The sequence below is a fragment of the Calonectris borealis genome, chromosome 5, assembly GCF_964195595.1.
Source record: "Calonectris borealis chromosome 5, bCalBor7.hap1.2, whole genome shotgun sequence".
In the NCBI taxonomy this organism is placed as follows: Eukaryota; Metazoa; Chordata; class Aves; order Procellariiformes; family Procellariidae; genus Calonectris; species Calonectris borealis.
Window position 1 is genome coordinate 38,260,551 of NC_134316.1, and position 20,064 is coordinate 38,280,614.

The 20,064-nt window shown below is 37.4% G+C and overlaps 1 protein-coding gene and 1 long non-coding RNA gene across 8 annotated transcripts in view; both read left to right on the top strand.

Moving 5' to 3' along the window:
• Nucleotides 1-20,064, top strand: part of RAD51B (RAD51 paralog B) — a 414,790-nt gene that overhangs the window by 24,940 nt on the left and 369,786 nt on the right. The gene's annotated exons all lie outside the window — the stretch shown is intronic.
• Nucleotides 11,450-19,756, top strand: LOC142082983 (uncharacterized). Its single transcript, XR_012673917.1, has 3 exons — nucleotides 11,450-11,974; nucleotides 12,462-12,636; nucleotides 18,251-19,756. It is a non-coding gene; the product is annotated as an uncharacterized LOC142082983 (long non-coding RNA).

Sequence of the window (20,064 nt, forward strand, 5' to 3'; positions counted from 1 at the left end):
TTTTCCAAAACTATGGACATACAAATTCACCTGGAAGTCTAATGTATCTGGACTGTAAGCTGCTGAAATGCAAACTTTGTTTTTATACTTTGCTATTAAAAAGTATTTTTAATACCAGTGTTACAGAAACAGTAATTGAATTATCTTTGCAAGTTGTTTAAACCTAGAATAAGAAAAACTTTTCTCTACTTCCAAAACTTAAAGAACTGGTTCCATTTAGAAGTTTTCTAAAAAGAGAAATATCTCATATGTTACACCACATCAAAACGTGTTTCTTTAATGAGGAGCTAACCTTATCGGAAGAAAACATTTTGGAACTGAATTACCAGAATTTTACTAGCTGTATTTAGGCCAGATGTTGTTCAAACAGTTTCTACTGGTGAGAATTCAATGGAAAGTATGGGTCCTTTTCTGTTGAGCTGCTGATACTTATGTAAAGTGTCTTGTTGCTCAAGTTTCAAGCATATTCTGTGTTTGTGTATGTGAACTTGGATACCCTTCCCAACTGCAAACAGAAGGATCTTTATATTTCTACATAATCACACTGAACTCCTGGCCATCTGCTTGCTGCAAAAGGTTGAGGTTTACCTAATAATGTAATTCTCCTTTCAGTGTGTGGTGGCTACTTGCCTTGTTTCTCTTTCTCTCTCTCTCTCTCTCCCTGCCCCGCCTTAGCTTCCATATGAGTAGCTTTGGTGCTTTTTTTCATGAAGTCTGTATATTTCTCTAGGGAGCAGCATGAAGGTTAAAACAATTTGTGACTGTTTGCTTAGAAGACAGAGTAGTGCTTCTGAACCTGCAGAATTTTATTAAGATAATTCACCAACAACTTTGAGAAACTGAGTTGTCCTTCTATGAACTCAATAGGATGAAAAGATACTGGCGTCTTACGCTAATCATACTGTGAACATTATCCACAGAAGTGTAAATATTTAGAATAATGTAGATATTGCAGAATTTGCTGACTTTATTATTCTGTGTGAATTAAAGAAAGATTGAATAGCCCTAACTTTGTTTTGAGCCATGGAAAACAGTAGTTAATTTGTTTCCTAAATCAGGAAAATTACTTCCAAAACTAACTTTCTTCTAATAAAGAACAGTTCTTGTTCTCTTCAAGATGTTTCACTCCTCCTGCACCAAAATTCAAGGTGGTGTTCATGTCCTCAATAATTGGTGAACGGAGCAGCATTAGAAAATTATGTTCATGCTAGTTATAGCAGAACTTTTGGTTTCAAACATATTCTCTTTTGGTGCAAAGAGGAATACCTAACCTTGTTCAGTGTGGTTCATCAGTTTAAGTAACAAATAGTTTGAGAAACAAACAAAATAGTTTATGTTAAGATTTCCTCCCGTGTTATGCTTAGCAGTATTTTTGTGCCCAGAACTGAGTCTATAGCTTTGGTTTTTTTAATTAAATATTGTAATGTTAACCTTTGTTTCCTTACAAAAACCTGCTAAAAAACATGTGTCAGAATTTCACATATATGTGAACACTTCTGTTTGTAAAGTGTGGTTTGGAGTGAATTTTAATTTGCATTATTGTTTAATTAGGAAAACAAAATGGTTAAAGGAGACTTGCAGACCAGAGTTCTTTCTTCACCCTCGCTAAAACTTCATAAGCCCAGTTTTTGTTGGCAGATTGTTTATGTTTCAATTACCCCTCAGCTCCACCGTACTGAGCAAAAAAGTAGTTTTGATAAAAGGGAGTTAATTCAACTGCTAAGTGTTGTTACAGTGGCAAAGTTAGATGGCTTTGTCTTCTCGTGTGGCTGTTAAAATTATTCTCGGAAGGCACAACTTTGTTTTAGTTTGAAACGACTGGTTAAAATGTAATTATAACTATCTTCAGTACTGCTGCCATCTGTGTACTTTTTTATATGTGTCTGGAGAATATTCGTTTCTGCAGTTTATGGCCCAACACGGTGTTCCTTTTGGACTGTCTATGCTCGTAAAATGTTTAATACTGCTGAGGAAAAGGAATGAGAAATGGTAGAGCAATGTTTCCTGTTTTCATGTGGTGGTGAAGTATAGAAAAGGAGGTAGTTTAAAGTTATGTGATACTGGAGTTCAGTTTTCTTTTTCTTTTAAAGTATTCCCTCCATTGCTTTTTCCATTTTACAGTGCAAGTGACTTTGCCAAAAGCTGTCATTCTGCACAATTGCACATATGAAATTATGTAGAAGGAAGGCACCAGTATTAATGTATAGGAGAGAGAGTTAAGAGGAATGAGATTTTATTACCAGATTTGTTTTTGATCTGCTATACGATCATGGACGATGCTTACTATAAAGGAGGGCAGACACTTTCCCTGATACCTGCCTTGATTTGAATTTCTGAAAGACTTTATCCAAAATAAATTAGCAGTTTCTTGCATCTTCTAACCCTCATTCTCGTTGCACTTCTCTGGGTGCCCTTCAGCTGATTTACATCATCTTAAAGGTGAAGTGCCCAAAACTGAGACAGTATTCCAGATGAATCTCTACCAATGTTTGGGTATGGAGAAGGATTTCTTCTCATGCCTTGCAGGACATCCTCTTGTTTATGCATCGTAATACACTGTTTGCTTTCTTTGCAGCAGCCTGATGTCGTTTACTTACCATTCATTAAAAACCTGGATCTGCATCTGCTGACTTTGTTACTTAGCTAGTTGCTCCTCCTTCTAATGTGTTATTTTTCCAGACTTGGCAAGAAGGTTTTGAATTCTCATCTTATGTTCTAGTGTAGTAGTCTCCTCCCTGCTTTCCTGTTTTTGCAAGGAAAATGATCGTTCTTTCTATTACAGATTCTTTGTGTACCTATTGGATAGAACCAGGCTTCAAGCAGACTATACCATTTTGTTCAATAAGAGACCTTTAAACACTGGTAACTGCTATGTGTCACTTTCCAATAAACTTTGCATTTACCCTGTAATAGATTCATCTAGGTTATATTCTCTAGTTTAAGTAACATACCTATATAAGATGCTCTACTGCTAAAATAAAAATACAGTATTTGGGGTTTTTTTTCCCTGTCATGTTATTACTCTGTATGTGCTGTAGAAAACAACAGTAAAAGTACTGAAGGGCTTTTATGCCTTTTATTGGGAGTTTAGGGTTTGGCAAGATGTATTGTTTTGACTGTGTGAAAAATTGCCTGAACCTTTAGGCCAATAATCTATTTGTGACTCGGCAGAGAAGTACTTATGTCTTGAGTATTCCAATCTTTTCACGTGTTTTCTTGTGCCTTCTTCTTGTCCTTTGATTTTATTTAAACTGTTAGGTTCTCTAGGAATATTTCTGCATTTGCGTAATGTGTAACTGAAAGTGATTCTAGTCTCTAGACAGGATAGCAATACAAAGAATAGTTGACCAGATTACAAGCTGTTGGAAAAATCTTACCTGTATGAGCTCAGTATAGACTAATTAGTGGTTTGATTTCCAGATTCTCTAGAGTTTGTTTGCTTTATGGTTACTCAGCCTCGGGGCTTCTGGGAATAAAGAGGATCTGCTCTGCACTTGTTACTCTTAAATAATATTGTACCAGCCCCCTGAGGTGTAAAGGGATGGGGATAAGAGGAAATTAAGATCGGGCAATGCGTATGTCTGTTACAATACAAATGTGCCCAGAGATCAAAAGTAAAGTCTTATTTGCTTGGAAACTGGTAGTAGTAGAGATGATTGTATCACTTTCCTCTTTGTGTCTACAGGACTGCTTTGTGGGAATATTGCATTTGTTTGGAACCAGGTGCACTGCTGAGGCTGCTTTTTCATGAAGTATGATCTGGAAGCTTCATGATGCAGTCTGCTTGCTGCTGTTAACTAGAGAACCTGCCTTTTTCAGCCTGCAAAATTTCCTCTCCTTCCACACGTGGTTGGATGGTAATAACAGACAACCAGACCAAACCTATTGCAGCTAGATGGTTGATGATCCTGTGCTGCCTTGAAAATAGATTTACAGGACAGGCTTTTCAGTCTGTACTTTTTCTTCTACTGTTGACGCTTTTGTGCACTAGAAGAGTTATGGGTTTTGCTCTGGTTTCCCTCCTCTGTTTTGCTTGGAATTGGAATCTGAGCTAGAATGCAGGGTCTCCTGAGCAACTTCATTCTGATTTTTCTACAAGAAGACCCCATCTTCTTTACTGAGAACATGTATGTTTTGTGTCGTTGTTCACTGAAGTTGCAGCTATCTATGTTGATTTATTCACCCCAGTTTTCTATTTAAAGAAGGAAACCCATTATTTTAACAGCAAGCATTTAAATTAATTTGGCAGAAACTCGTATAATCAAACTGAGGGAGACTCATTCCAAATACGGATTCCAATGAGAATCTACATGATTTCAGTAACTTCATCAAAACTGTCATGTTGCCTCTTGCTAAAATGCATAGCTATATCTAATTTGAAAATATAGCACTTCCGTTGTAATATTCTAGGTTTTTATTAAATAAGACTGAGCAGTCATCTGCAGAATTTTAATAAGACAGGAATGAAAAAGATGCTGTTTTTTGTTGGTGAGACTACATCTGAATTTCAGTAAGACAGTATCTCTCCCCACAATACTCTGTTAACATTTTCGATAGTCTGATTTGGATGAGCTGCATTGCCCACCCCAGAATACGAATCACTTTCTTTGTCTTTAGATTCCAGTATTTTCCATACTTTATTTATCATATCTCATACTTTTGACCTGGGGCAGAGAGTGCTTTGCTCTTCAGCGATATCTGAGGTCTTGACTGGATTCTTGGCAGACTGTGGTGTTTTTCATGATGTACTGTTTAGCAAAATCACCTCTAATACATGAACTAAACACTACTTTTTCATGCAACTGAAACCCTTAGTTCTTGTAGAGGAAAATTGTTTTAAAAGTGCTTACTGCTTAAATGCTTTTTGTAACTTCATAAAGGTCCCCCCTAGGGAAAAGGGGGGCTTGCTTAAAGCTGCAGGCACATACTGGTGCTCCGGGTACATTACTTTTGAAGAACGTTATTTTAAGCAAACGGACTTCAGATGTTGGCAGTCTTTGAAATGCCAAACTGAAGTTATTTGTCTGTAAAGCGTATGAACAATACTAGCAAGCTACAACTGGATAACTGAAGTTTGATGTAGGGCTATGTGTCTGTTTCTCTATCAGTCTTAAATTTGTGCATCACCAAATGTATGTTAAGTCTTTTTTTTCTTCCAGTAGTCGTGAGAGAAAATGCAGTGAAAGGTAAGCTAGGTATGAAATACTAAGATTACTTTTTTAACTCAGACCCTTGCCTTCTGTTATCTTCTGTGATTTCCTTAAACAACGTCTTATTCTAACAAACCTCAGGTCTGCGCAGAGAGGTTTGGGACGACATCTAAGAACTGTTCCCTTATGTCTTTAGCAAATTCTCTCAATTCTCCAGGAACGGTACAGGAGCCTGCTGCTTACCTTTTTAGTGGTATGTCCTTTTCCGTATAATTTTCTAGCTAGATAGTGAAGAGCTTGTTTGGAAGAGGAATTGACTGATAAAACATTCAAGGTTTGCTTGTGTCAAAAATTGTGGGGAAAATTCTTAACCTGAAAAATCTTCTGAATATGCACTGTCATAGGATTTCCTGAGGCGGGTATATACAATCAGCTGCCCCAGGCTGGCACGTGTTGGGCTTGTATAACTTTCCCTGGTTGCATGGAAGAGCTCCATGTCACAGCCCTTCCTGGCATTGTGATGGAAACAGGCACACCTGGGCAGTGAGTACAAAGTTTCTGAGGAGGCCTGGGCACAAAGTGTATGCACAGTGCTAGTATACTGCATATTAGAACAGATATGCTCTATTCTGCTTCTGCAGTGCCCCTAAAATGGAGCTGCTAAAAGCAAACAGATGCTGCTGAAACAATTTATAAAGCCTGCTCCTGCTTGTCATATTTTCAAGGAGCAGATTGGCAATAGTAAAGGAGGTTGTTATTTGCTAGAGATGCTGGTTTTGGGTTGGCAGCAATGCTTACTGCTGTGCCTTCTTTTTCAGTTGGCTTAAGAGAGCCACAGAAGGGAGGAACTAGCAAAGTGGTGAAGCTGCTGCCTGGAAATCCACTGATCTGCAGCCCATTCTGAAATTGTCCCTAGGAAAGGAGGCCATCAGACAGAAGCTGCAAGCAGAATAAATCATCTGTGCAAATCACAAGTGGCATGTGGGTAGCAGGTTAATTGAGCTTGCATTAGAGAAAGTTTGAGTAGTCCAAAATCAAGAGGTAGTCAACCAACGTCAGGGATTAAACAGAAACAAGAGGATAATAATACGTGCTTTTTTCCTTCCTACCTGCCTTGTAATTCATTTCAGTATAGAGTTTGCAACTGGTTCATACTTGCTGATGAGCCCGAACAAGGATGTAAACCAGCTGAAAAGCAACCCAGGAAAAAAAATTGAGTGGGCAATTGTTGTGCAGCTGAGCAGGCACTAATGTAGGCAGAAAGGAGGGGCAGGAATGTGTGGTTTCTGGCAGCAGCACAAGTTTTGAATGTAAAACTGCATCCTCAGTAAAAAGGATAAGTATGAGTAAAAATGCTAACCAGGTTATTACTCAGAACAAGCAAAGAAGAAGAGTGTTAGGTGCTTGGAACATCCTTTAAACTTTTAACAGCTCTAGGAAGGATTCTGTTACATACCATTATTATGATGCTTTGTAGTTTGACTAAAGGTTAGCAAATGCCTGGCTACGTACAGCCTATCCTTACATTGCTTAGGGCTTTTGTGCATCATTAGGTCTGTGTCCTGGTTTTAGTCTGCATGTTCTGGTTTTAAAATGCATCATAATATGCTGTATTTGGAGTTGTAATATATCCATGCATAATGAATTATAGCTGAGGTCAGAAACTATGCTGAATAGTAGATTTTCAAACCACAGTATTTCTTCCTATGCTAAAATTCAGAATGAAATATATAACAATCCATAAAATAGCTGGTACAGTTCATAACATGCTTGCATTCCTTCATTATTAATAGTTTCATATCCATCTGTCAGCATGCTATGGCTAAACCATTAGCCAAGTTTTTGCAGCTGCTGCTTTACAAGTCTGTAGAATGTAGTTATCTCCAGCTCCTGTTTTTTGTCTACTAGTAAGAGGAAGTTTTACAGAGAACTTACTAAATTGTCCAAGACTGTAAGTTCAGTTCTAGGTGAAAGTCTATGATCTTGATTTAACTTACTTGGCCTGTGGTACTTTCCCTGTTATTTCTTTTGTTCGAACTACATTGGTCACAGCAGTTGTTTCAAGTAATGGTGGTTTGTTTAATCTTATTAGAAGTTCTGCACATAGTTGTTGTAGTCCTGTATTTTTGTACGTCTATTTTTAAGAACATTTTGTACAAATTATGGTTGCTGATTTGATCTGAAGATAGAGCCCCTAGAGAGGTCTGGTTTGAGATGAATGGGTCTATGGGGAGTATGTGTGGGGTTTTTTGTTTTGACTCCCTCCATTAAAATGTGGATGAAGATGGGTATTGTTTGCAGCAAAGATAGCTATCGATGTAGAAAGTAGTATGTATGTAGACTGCTGAACTACGTGTGCATGATACTGAACAGTTACTGGAGAATAACAGTTAAGATTATTGCTAAATCAAAATAGTTTCATACTAGTTACTAGGAGTTTCTAGAAGTATTTGTGTGGTCCAGTACCTCTGTGTGTGTGTGTTCTTTTTAAAATTCCAATTCTGTCAAATTCCAAAGACTACAGTTTGTGAATCATGATAGATACCTGCTTTTCTCATTTTTGGTGCCAGGTAAAATCTGTTAACATAAATAGAATATTGCTAAATGATAAAATAATATTTGCGTATATTTACAAGGTTCTATCTCCTGGAATAACATTATTTATGCTGATGGGATGTAATGAAATATTTGCCATCTTATAAAACCCAGTGCTAAGGAATAAATTGCATTTTACGTACTTGACTGTTCCACCTGCATTCAGTCCAGTCATTCACCACTGACTGGACCACTAATATGTCAAACCTCTCACCAGTTTAATACAGTGGTTGTTGAAATACATACCAACAAGTTATGTTTCCATTCATTTCCGAAGCCTTAAACTTGTTATTTTCATGCCAAGAGCCAACTATTACCAGACATTATTATAGAGTGATAATAGACCACTCTGTTACTAGGCTTGTATTTCAGTTGCCTTAATGTCTTGTTTGCTTGTTTTTTCTGATGTTGGAGTGTTCCTCAGTGGGGTTAGTTTAAAAGAATATCTGTCTTCTATTTGGTTATTTTAATACCCATTTTTACTTCAAGTGCTCTATTTGCCCTTAAACACTGCTATTTTTAATATTGTTTGAAGCTGGCTTTGCAGTTCCTTCTGAAGGAATAGTTGACTAGCAATAATAGTGATGTGTTTCTCCTCTCAAAGACAAACAATTTGTGCAGAAGCCTGTGCTGTTTCTCCTTGGTCACTGCAATTGAGTCCTTTGTCTGGATGCTAGAGGTAAGGTTTGCATCCCTGGGAATATGTCATGAATTGTTGGTACAATGACCTAACGGCTGCTTTTTTTCATAGAGCCTCCCAAATGTAGGGAGATACTAAACAGAGGAGATCTGTGAATAGCAAGGAAATGAGAGCTTGTATAGCAATACCATTTACTCAACTTGATTTGCTGTTACTGGAGTACAGTAAACTACTGGATCTCTGTAAATTTCACGAACTTGTTTGGAATTAACGATGCAGCCTGAATGCTAGGTGCTACTTAAAAACGTGAACCTGGCCCTAGTACAGCTGTAGAGCCTTCTGGAGTTTTGAGCAGAAAACGTAAGAATTTGTAGCCAGGCCTGAAGCATGCGCATGTCATGCAGACACTGTAATTGATTCTATTAAATGTAACTTTAGTATTTATGTAAGCTTGGGTTTTTCTAACTGTAATGTTCCTCAGATACTGAGAATGTAAAAAAAAAATGCTAGGTAATTAAGAACAATCAGTCACGTTACCCCACTTCATCTGAAGGATAGACAACATTGACTCTCTTGGTAAACTGCCTTCTTTCTAGTAGTTGAATACCTGACACTTAAGATTCTGTTTAAGAAATATAAGTCATTAGCATTTTTTAGGCAAAATATGATTTAGATTCAGTCCATAAATTTTGCTATATGTGAAGAGAAAAATAGGAAAATAAAATTTCTGTGGTACCAAGCAAAGATGTGTCGTTCATGATGCTGTGGTATCAGTGATAAAAGTCATATAGGTTGTGTTCCTGAGCTCTGAAAATACATACAAACTCAGTTACTGTCACATACTTCTGTCAGAAACTATAGATGGAATTACAATGTTATGTTTTTTTGTCAATGCTAAAGTTTTTCAATAATCCATGTACTGACACAGTCTGCGACCTCAGAATATTTTAATTAGTACAGCTTTTTTCTCAGGTTCAGTAAATCTGCTTCCTAGTTCAGAGTTGCAACTGATGAGGTAAAGATAAAGTGAAGAAGGATTGATAGGGAGTGGGGTGAAAGTTTTTATTAGCTCAATTGAAAAGGGAGAGCTTTTCACTAGAAATCTGAAGAGGGGCTTGGGAAAACCTGCCTGTCAGCTGGGCTAGTAAAGGAGAATATTTCTGCCTGTAAACTTTCCCTCATCTAGTTTAGACTCTGTAGAGTTACTGATGAGCAGAGACATTAAGCTTTCCTAGTTTTTCTGTGTCATTTAACCTGAAAATTTCTTTTCTGTTTAAATTGCAGTTTCGTAATATACTGTAAGGCACCAAATGCTCGTGGTCATTTGCATCCCTTTGTATGCGAGTGATCTAGTAAAATACGCAGTACTGATATGCTTAATCATTTGGCATTAATGAATTTTTGGGGGATCCACTCTCCTAGTATAGGTTTGTGGAAGTTCTAACAGAAGAATAAAGACAACAGAATTTTACTAAATAGAAATAGTTGTAAGACATCTTGTAGAGCAGGCAGCTTATAGTTCCTTTTGATGGTATGAAATGGAAGCAGAAAGCTGACACTCCTCCCCCTTCCTGCACCAAATTTTAAAGCAATTGGAAGTGAAAATTGACACTGTTCAAACCTCTTGAGTTTTTGCCATCATCACCATAGTTGATATGTATCCTTGCTGTTTCATCTATTTTATATAGCAGCTGAGAACATCTGCCTTACTCCTAAAGGTTTTCTTTTTCCTTTGCTTCAGTATGTACCTCAGAGAGGTATCTCCAAATGGAGTCCTGTTTTGCTGGTGATTATCTTCATTGGTTTGTTTCTTATCCCCTCTAAATAGGTCATAAGAATCCAGTTTAAAGACTTTAAAATCTATCATCTTGTTATACCAGTCACAATATTAAATATAATTTCAGTATCAGGAGTGAGTTTTCCTTGGAAATGGTGAAGAAAATGGCAGCATAAATTAGTTACATCCCTTTGTGTTAATTTCTCGCTAGTCTTTTTTCCACTCCCCTCTTGTATATTCTTCATTTTATCCGTTCAAGACTGAAGAGATGTTATCCATATTCTTTACAACAGCAGTCAATTTACAGTGCCTATTTAGTCACTGTTGAATTTCTTAGATTTTATGTTTTCTGAAACAGACAGAACCATGTTGTCTTGGTCAGTTGGGATGAAAATGCGTGTGGCTGACAAATTCAGACTGTACTCATAAGACTTAGACTCACTAGTATTTTATATTTGTGATTGAAGATGAAATTTCATTGGTAACTTTTTGACAATGCTGTCGGCTTTTTTTTATATATATATATGTGTATTTATACACACATAAATATACACCTTATGTTACCTTTTTTTGTTCTTACAGAAGCATTTGTGCAGCCATATAGTGAATTGGAGTGGGGAACTGATCCAGCTGAAAAGTGGTCTTTCAGGTTTTTTTTCCTCAATAACTTTTCACCTGAATGCAATATCCTTGCATCTTGACTTGTTCACTTGTATTCCACTGTAGTCCCTACATCCTTTGGTAAAGAACACCTGTGTTGCTAACCAGTCTTTATTTTTAAACTTGGTTATCCTTGTAGCAGCTTGTGCTTTCTTGAATTGCGTTCCCCCCCCTTTTATTTTTTTCAATTTTTGCAAGGATTTCACCAGTCTTTTGAGACCTTCTTGAAGGCTAATCCTGTCCTGTCATAGTCTGTTCCTTCCATTTATGGTGCTGATGCACAAGCATTTTGCAGGAATGGTGCAGGGGTCTTTAGTGCTGCTACTGAACATCATGCTGTGGTTTATCTGTTCCTCTCACTAGAATGTACTACTGGGATAACAGATGTGTTTTTCAGCAGTATGGGTTAAGTCTAAACTTAGATGTACTAATTCTTCTCAGGTTTATTTTCTGTATTAATATAACAAAATATAGAGATGGCAGGTGATTTGCAAGCAAATAATTTCATCCAGGCTCTCTAATTATACTGAAACTACAGGCACTGACTTTTGAGTCATCAGAACTTGAAGACAGGATTAATTCCCTGTGCTATAAGTCATTGCAATCCATTTTTCTTCATAATTTTAGACATTGAAATATTAGCATTTACATAAAAATACTAACTATAGAAACATTTTCAAGAACTGCAAGCAGATTTTATATTCTTGTGGGTTTTTTGGTGGCTCATTCTGTGTAAATTGCGTAAATGCTCTGGCAATGTTGGTGGAATATGGAGAAGATATATAAAGGAGTCGACTAGCTTTTAAAAGAGGAATCACAGGCATTTTCTGCTTTCCATACTTTCTGAATACTGAGTATATAGATATTCTAAAGTGTATTCTATTATTCATTTTGTATTCCATCAGCCCATTGTCATTAATTTTGTGTTCCATCAATCACTTTTCAGAATGTGTTTACGGTCTTTTGATAGGAGGACATATTTTCTAGTAGGCAGACATTGAACTAGAAGTTGTTTGGATTATGTTCTTAGCCATGTTGTCCGGTGTCTCCTGTGGCTCAAGTTTAACACGCAAAGGAAAAAGAAGCTTTAATGAAAAGGCCTGTGCATGAAGGATTCTATTTGTGGCAAATATTGTTTGCTCACCAACTGAAGTAAGTACAATATTCTTATTCTAACTTCCAACATACTGTCCTATAGCAATTTTTTGGTGTTTTATTTCAGAAAAAGGTAGTGGCTCTGTATTTTGCACAGTGCCTGATTAAATTTGCTTTTGACTGTGACTGCTATTTGGTTATTGCTTATGGAAAAATGATATTATTTCTACAGGCAAATAAATTATGTTAATTTAGATCCTTGTAATAAGTGTCTAATCAGTGCCTGCTAGAGAAATAATAATATAGGTGGGATAGTGGAGAAGCTTAGTGTCGCCATGTTACAAGTTAAACTCCTTCCCTTGTTAAGCTAAACCAACTATGAAAATCTTAAGAACTTCAGTATTCACTTTGAGATTAAATATAACAAAGCCTTAATTACCCACTTTAGTTAGGCAGAATGCTTCATTAGCTGAAACATGCTCTGATATTTGTTATTTAGTGGTAATTTTTTCATTATACAAACCTTTGATGCTCCCATTGACAGAACTGGGAATTGGCTGTACTGGAATTTTTTCTGCTAGCTGGTGAAGCCTTTCTCTGAGCAACATCCACAAGGTGGTGCCTTTTCATCACCCGAAAGGGAAGGGAACTTTGCTTTGCGAAGTTCACATTGGCTTTTGGCCTGTTGCTTGGCAGAAATGGGAAGCTCAGATACTGAGGTGAGAGTATCCTTTTCTCCCTGAATATGAAGTGAATGCTATCATTCTCCGTTCTTTCCAGCCTTTGTGGTTGGAAACTGACTGTGAGGCTTAGAAGTTCAGAAGTAGAAGAGAAAGGTAGTGGCTTGGAAATCAAAATTGAGCTGTGTTGGCAAAATCATGAAAAGATTGGCTCTGGAATACCAGATTTGTGCAGGCGAGGGAGGATGTATACTGCCAGAGGATCTTGTGAAATCAGACCAAGAATTGCAACAACTTTTATATGTCAGGCTCAGGCCACCTTGGTGAAACTATGCCGGAGCCTGAAAGTGGAAGAATGAGAAGTGCTTTAGGCAAGTGCTGTGCAGTTTGGGGGGTGGGTGAAGGGGAACTGGCATAGCATTGGCAATCCTCTTTTAGTTACATCATAGTTTATCTTTGTAAGGTGAATTCAGTTGAAGATGAGGCAGTTGGAAAACATTCTGAAATATTACCCTCTATTGCAGAATAAGACCTGAGAACAGAAGTATTATAAAGAAAGAGTTTTTCACATGACATATATGTAATTCCCAGCTGTGAACCCTCTGGCAATAAGCATGAAATCCAAAACACAGCTGATGGGGGGAAAGGGCTGTTGTCAGCTCAGACCGAACACTTGAGTATTCATAGCATGGTGCTTTTACAAACAGACATTGGAGTACATCAGAATAATTTGGTTTTGAGATCTGTGCAGGAACCTCCTCCTAGCTGTGTGTGTTTTCAGATACAGTGGCAATCAGTGCTGAAGGAGAACCAGGTGTGCACCATATTGTACTAGTTTTCCTCCAGAACGGCAAGCCTCAACCCCACCCCCCACCCCTTGTACCTCTCTGCCAAATTTCCTGCTGTAAATTGGTCTTATGTTTGCCTTTATGTACCTTGTGACCCCTTCAGAATATTTGTGGTATTTTAAACCCTGCATTGTGTGCATGACACAGTGTTTAGTTTGGAAACAAAGTTTAATTTAATCACACATGCTGATTGTGGTGTTTATTTTGGAACCAATAAGTAGGAGGCAACCTTTTATATTTTATTAGTCTGGATGAATTCTCCCTGTTACTTGATAACCATGTGTAAGTTTGAACTAAAAAAATCGATATGCAAAGGAATGCTGAAACACGGATGGCACTTGAATACGGCCTCTCATCCACTCTGGGCTTGGATTCTTCTTGTTGGATACCTAAACTCTTTCGGTACTTGTGGTTCACTGTGGTGATCGTGATAGAGTGGCTATTTTGTTTTTAAAGGATTGTGTATCATTCCTCTTTATGTGCCAGTGGAGCTGGAGAGGGAGTTGTTTTGGAAAGAGCAACGTTCACATTAGAGGAGAGGCTTTTTCTGTTTGTTTCTTCCATCTATTACAAATGAAGGGAGCTGTGTTTGCAGAGGGAGGTTAGGGCTCTGTGGCCCTGGCCTTGTTTTGTTTGCTTCCCACATGTCTGCACTTACAGCAGAATAAGTGAGTGTTAGAAGCAGATTTGCTTACTCCTTGCAAACTGCCCCCTACCCCTAACATCCCAGCAAAACTGCTCCCATGGTCTGCAGTTAATAATGTGTGTGGTGGTGATTCTAGTCCCCAATCTTATCTTTCTGTGAGTGCTGAGGGTCTTGGGGAAAAAAAGGGGGTGAGTTTCCATGAGCCCTCTTTAATAGAATGTGATGGAAAAGGATGTAACAAAGCTGAAAGGAATCCACCAGCAAACTTCCATGCAGCATTGCAAGGACACCTGTCTTCACTATTTTGACTGCTGAAGTGAAGCAATTTTGATGCAAAGTTCTGTATGTCATGAAATAGCAGGTATTATATGAGATAGTTAAAGCTGTGTGTTGTGTGAATAACTCCAAGCTGTATTTCTCCTGTAATATTCTACTTGGGCTGTTCCTCTATAAGAAGCTTTCCTTCAAGAGAAGTGTTGGAACTCTCCCCTAATAAAGCAACGCACTTAAAAGACAAAATTTGATAATCCAGGTTTTTTTGAGATACCATGTGTTTTCTATTCCAAACTCCTGTGTAGCAAAATGCAGTGTTATTTCCATGACAGTTATCTGGTGGCTCTTGGCAAATGCTGTTTTTCTGGTGTTTGCTGTAAGCTTTTTTCCGTATCTGATTTCCTTGATCTTGTGAAAGAAAACAGGATGTTATGATAAGAGCATAATCAAGATGAGAGGAAAAACAGGCTAATTCTTTGTTGTGGTTGGGTTTTTTTGTTGTTGTTGTTTGTTTGTTTGTTTTTTAAATTTAATTGAAAATCTGAAGATCTGTTTTAGATCATTATTTTGACTTGGATTCCATACCTCAAAGGTGACTGTCTAGTCTTCTGAACATAGCATGTGTGTTAATCTGCATGGAGGACAATACTTGAAGGTATGGTACCAAATTTGGCATAAAATCAATGAGTTATTTCTGAATGATGTTTTTGGCACTATCTTCCATTTGTTGTCTGTAGAAATACTGCACTTGAGTGTAGACACAGTAGATGGCACTTGAGTCATTAATTTTGTGATGTAGGAAAGCAAGCCAAACTCAGTTATGGAGTTAGCTGTAGCAATAGGCACATTTTGTTGAAAGAGCAGCTTCAAAGCCTTTGCTTTCAGTTAAATAGTCCTAGAAGAAAGTAAAACATGCACAAATTCTTTTTCAGTACAAGTAGGCCCTCTCCAAGTCCTTGAGTTTGTTGAATTTTTAAAAAGACAAATGGGCAGGACATGATCAGCCAGAATCATAAATACATAGTGTCAGATTCCTTTTAAACACGTTGCCAGTGTTTGGTTTTGTAATCTGTTGTTTACAGCATATTCTCTAATATAGTTTCTTCATTTTTTTTTTTCAAGTCTTGCTTACTCCATCAGACCATTTCTGATGTGACCTCTGATAGCAGGTGAAGGATAAAAATCTGCTAACAAAGTTAACAATCCTTAACAAAGGATTTCTAACCATATTGTCTTAGTGTCGGAACAGTTTGAATACTACGTTCCTTACTGTGGCTAAGTCTGACAACCAAGGCTAAGAGTATGCCAGTAGTTTTGCTAATCAAAATGTAAACGTGTGATGTAAGGTATTGCAAAGTGGGTACCTTATGCTATGTTTGGTACCCTTGGACAGTACTGTTTGGTCATTTGTTTGTTCTCAACATTTTCAATAATAGCATTAGGTAGTGGATTGACAGTCCTGAAAGCTGAAGTGGCAATACAGACTTCCCCAATAATATCCTGTCACTATGATTCAGCACTAATGTTTATTGCTGAGTTCAGACGGTGTAGTCAGACTTAGTTCATGATTCATTCTTTGCCCTTTCTGCTGATGCTCTTACAATACTTATTTTAATGAGGATGCTATCGGGCTTGAACCCAGGAACTAGCTTCATTTATGTTCTTACTCCTATGTTGTTTTATCACTCTGCCAATTCCAGGTTTTAAAGTTCATAAAAATGTTTGAAGGCAAAAAAAGGATGTTTATTTACTAGAGGACAGGGTTCTGTGTCTTTCATTTTGTTTAGCCAATGTTTGTAAAATAGGTAGAGATATTTATGTATGTTTTACTAATGTTTATGTGATTGTTATTACATTTGGAAAAAAATGCTGCATGTTAAACAGGTGTTACCTGGCACTGAGTTTGAGCAATGTGACTTTGCAGGGAGCTTACCCCTTTGTTTGTTTTGCTTTGAGTATTTGCCAGTGAGTTTCATCGCTCAGTACAGCTCTTTCTGACTGGTTATACAGATGTGTACTGGACAGAAAAGTAAAAAGTAAGAGAAGAGTGTAGGGAACTTTGAAGGTGTAAATGATTATAGCTGCCTACTAGCATGGTCCCTTCATCTCATGAGTAGGACAAGTCCTCTGATGTTGTAGCTGCATCTGTCCCTAATTCAAGATGCTCCATTCAGGTTAGAGAGTAATTAAATCCTTTTAGCAGCTCGTCAGTTTTGTGAACATGTTTTCCATCCAAAAAGCCAGCTTTTTCCTCTTTGATTGAGACTCCCCAGCAGGAGGTACCTTTTTGCTTTGCCAGTTGGAGAAAGCCCACATCCACTTACAGAGACTATACTGGAACTCACAGGCATTTCATTTTAATTCCAGGCAACCATCCCTTTGCTGCTGCCTTTGGAACAGCTCAGCTGTGGAAGAAGTGAGCTAATCTGGAAATTTGAAAGTGAAGTACTTAGTGAAGCCCTGGGGTTTACAGTTGGAGTAATTAAGGAGAGGAATTACACACCCTGTACTTGATTTTTGTTTTAATTAGTCTTCCTTTGATCTAGTCTCTCAATTTAAATTTTAAGATTTGAATCAACAACCTGCCACAGTATATTGCTTAACTCCTCTCCTTCTCAGCCTGTAGAGGAGATGTAGAATATTGTTTATGCTTTCTGTTTTGTATTTTGTTGGGGAAGGTTTTGGCTGTCACTCCTGCTTCCTATTTTCTACTGGGATTCTTTCTATCCCTCCCATCCTCTCTTTTCCTCCATTCTCCCCTCTCCCTTCCCAATCTACTTTTTTTATCCTCAGTGATCCTCACCAATTTTCCGTTCACTTTAGGATGTAGTTGAGAATTGTAACTTTTAGAAATCTGCCTCAGGCATCTTAGTAGATTGTCTCCTTCACTATGAATCAGTCCCACTCTTTCCATGTGACTTCTCCTTTATTGGAAGAGCTGTCTTTGTTGCTGTTGCCAATTGGAATAGGCTTCCTGCACTTCTCTGCCTTGCTGGATAAGCCAGCCAATTTTAGCTCTTATTTGAAATCCTTTTTTTATTTCTACCTTGTCATCTGAATTCCCCTTTCCTATGTTAATATATTCTATGTCTCAGTTTACCACCATGTTGCTTTTGTGATGCAGCACAAGGGTATTTTCACATACACTGTATCTGCAACTTGGATGTTGAAGCATGCCAAAGTCTACTGTGATCGTATTAATGATCAATATTCTTTGTTTTTCTAGCAGGTTTTGATTAGTCTATGGTTGTTGTGCAGGTCCTCTTTGATGGAAAGAAACTACCAGCTTTAGAAAGAGAATGGCAATTTAAGTCAGAGGCATCAGGCCAACCATGATTTCTTGAAGAAAAGTCATGAAAACATTAATATCAACGTAAAACAAATAAGACTTTAGTTTTTGAAGTCTTATCCAAAAAAATTTTCCTGCCAAAAAGCTGCTGGGCAAATATGGTAAATGGCATAGGAACCTGGTCTATCTGCTTTGGAAAAATAAAACTTCATATTGACATTACCAAGATTTGAACTTTGCTTCTAGGAGTTGGTTATTTTAGAATTAACCTAAGCTATGTTACTATTAAACTTTTGTTATCTCTGAGTGGACATGTGCCCTTTTATATTTTATAAATAAGCAGAAAATGTTTGGAGCTTCTGATACAGTTCAGTGCACAAAAATGCTTATGGATACATGCTGTAGCTGTGATTTCTTTTTTGGCAACCAGTCTCTCCCCCCTCCCTCCCCGTCCTTCAAGTGTAGGAGACTGATTTTTTCCATTATAATTTGCCTGATCAATGATACAGCTACCTATTTTTTTTCTTCCTACTGCAATATATTTATTCCTGCTAGCTTTTAAATGTTCCCTCCTTTGTGTTTCCTGTTTTGTTACAGTCTCTGTGAATCAACAATGCAGCCGCCCTGTGGCCAGTGGAATTGCTAGTAGGTGAATGGAAGGAGACCTCGTGAAATGCTTTGCCTTATTTGTGAATTTACTTTAATAGCAGTGTTACAAGGTTAAAATTAGTTTTGTGGGTTTCTTTAAAGAGGCTTGGTTATCTGGTTGCATCTGTTGCGTTTTGAATTAACAAAATAGGAAGGAGTTGTTTAGGAATTCTTCTCGAATGTAGTAGAATCTAACTTTCATAACTGGTGTTTACTCTCTGATATTATGCATCTCAGCTTTGATAATTACAATGAAAAGTCTAATCAGTTCTAGTCTTATGTGATTTCATGGTATAGCAGGATGTTAAGTTGAAATATACCAGGTATATTTTTCTCCTTCAAACAATGAAACTTCAAGTTTTTTATAGCCCTTAAGCAAGCAAACAAAACCTAATGAAGACGTACCTGAGAAGCAAGTGGGCAGAACCGAGTATCCATTATTTTAAAAATATGAGTATGCACTTTAAATAGTATAAGTATAACCTTTTTATGCTCCTTGTCTTTGATTAAGGTTGGGTTTTTTTGTTTTATTGAGAGAGTTATGTTTTCTTGTCGTCGTTAGGACAGAGTTTCCAGTGGTAAAACTGATCTTTCTTGAGATTTTGAAGAGCAGCAATGAAATAGGTAATTAATAGGTAATTACCACGAATACTGGCTCGGCATTTTTAGATTTCATACCCTGTTGTATTTTTCACAAATGCATTTATTTCAACAGTTCTGATGATTATTCTTAACTGCTTAAGCTGGGATTTGTCATTCACATCAAAGATATTCTTATGGTAGTGGCTCCCAACAGTTGACACTGAAGTAAAATTTTTGAATGTGGTTCCAAATCAAATAAAATCATATTTGAAAAGCTCCAAGATAACCGTAAAATTGCATCTTTCCACATCTTGCATATGGAAATGACTGTTGGTTTATCACAGAATATTTCAGACTGTTGCTTGCTCAAGGAATCTCATAATCCGTACCTAGTAATGCAAGTGATGCTTTGCTGCTGCTTTTAAAGAATTTCAGTCCTGCAGGTTGTAGGAGAACTTGGAGGGAAGTAACTAAATCTTATTGGGCTGAGGCTTTCCCATTATCTCTGGTAATTTAAAATACACATGATAGTGTGAGTAGTGAATAGCTGGTCATATGTGATAGTGTCTAAGAATTGAGTGGGGTAAGGCTTAAGACAGGAGGAAGACAAGAGTGGGAGTCCTCTGAGTTTTTCATGGAGCAAAAAATTTCTACTCTGCCTTGCCTTATATCTTATCTTTTGAATAAAAGCTGATTAGATAAAATATAAGTGTCGCAGCCTTGCTCAGAAAACTGTGTAGAAACGCATCCCATTAGGCCAGAGATCTTTGAACACAGTGCTGAAGAGGGGGTTAAAATATGTATTGGCTGTATTTTAACTTGAAATCAAGAAGTAAAGATAATAGTGTCAGATGAGCAGGTTCAGCCCTGATAAAGGAATAAATATTTTGTACTGTTGTCCATTCCATCACAGTAGGAACTTAAAAAAATTTAAAAAAGCCTCCATCCAGAAGGTTGTTTTCCAGTTGCTCACCAATCCATTGATTCTGCTCTTGATTATTAGTTACCCATCCCTGTAGGAATGTGAGTTTATTAGGCATATTACTACAAAGCTTTGTAGTCTATAAGAATTCTATTCAGTTTCTCTTTTGATCTTGCAGTCTGCAAGGTTTGACCTTAAGTACTTGAAGGACCTACGGTTTCTTTGAATATGGTTTTGACTGTCTTACAAGCTTTCTAGA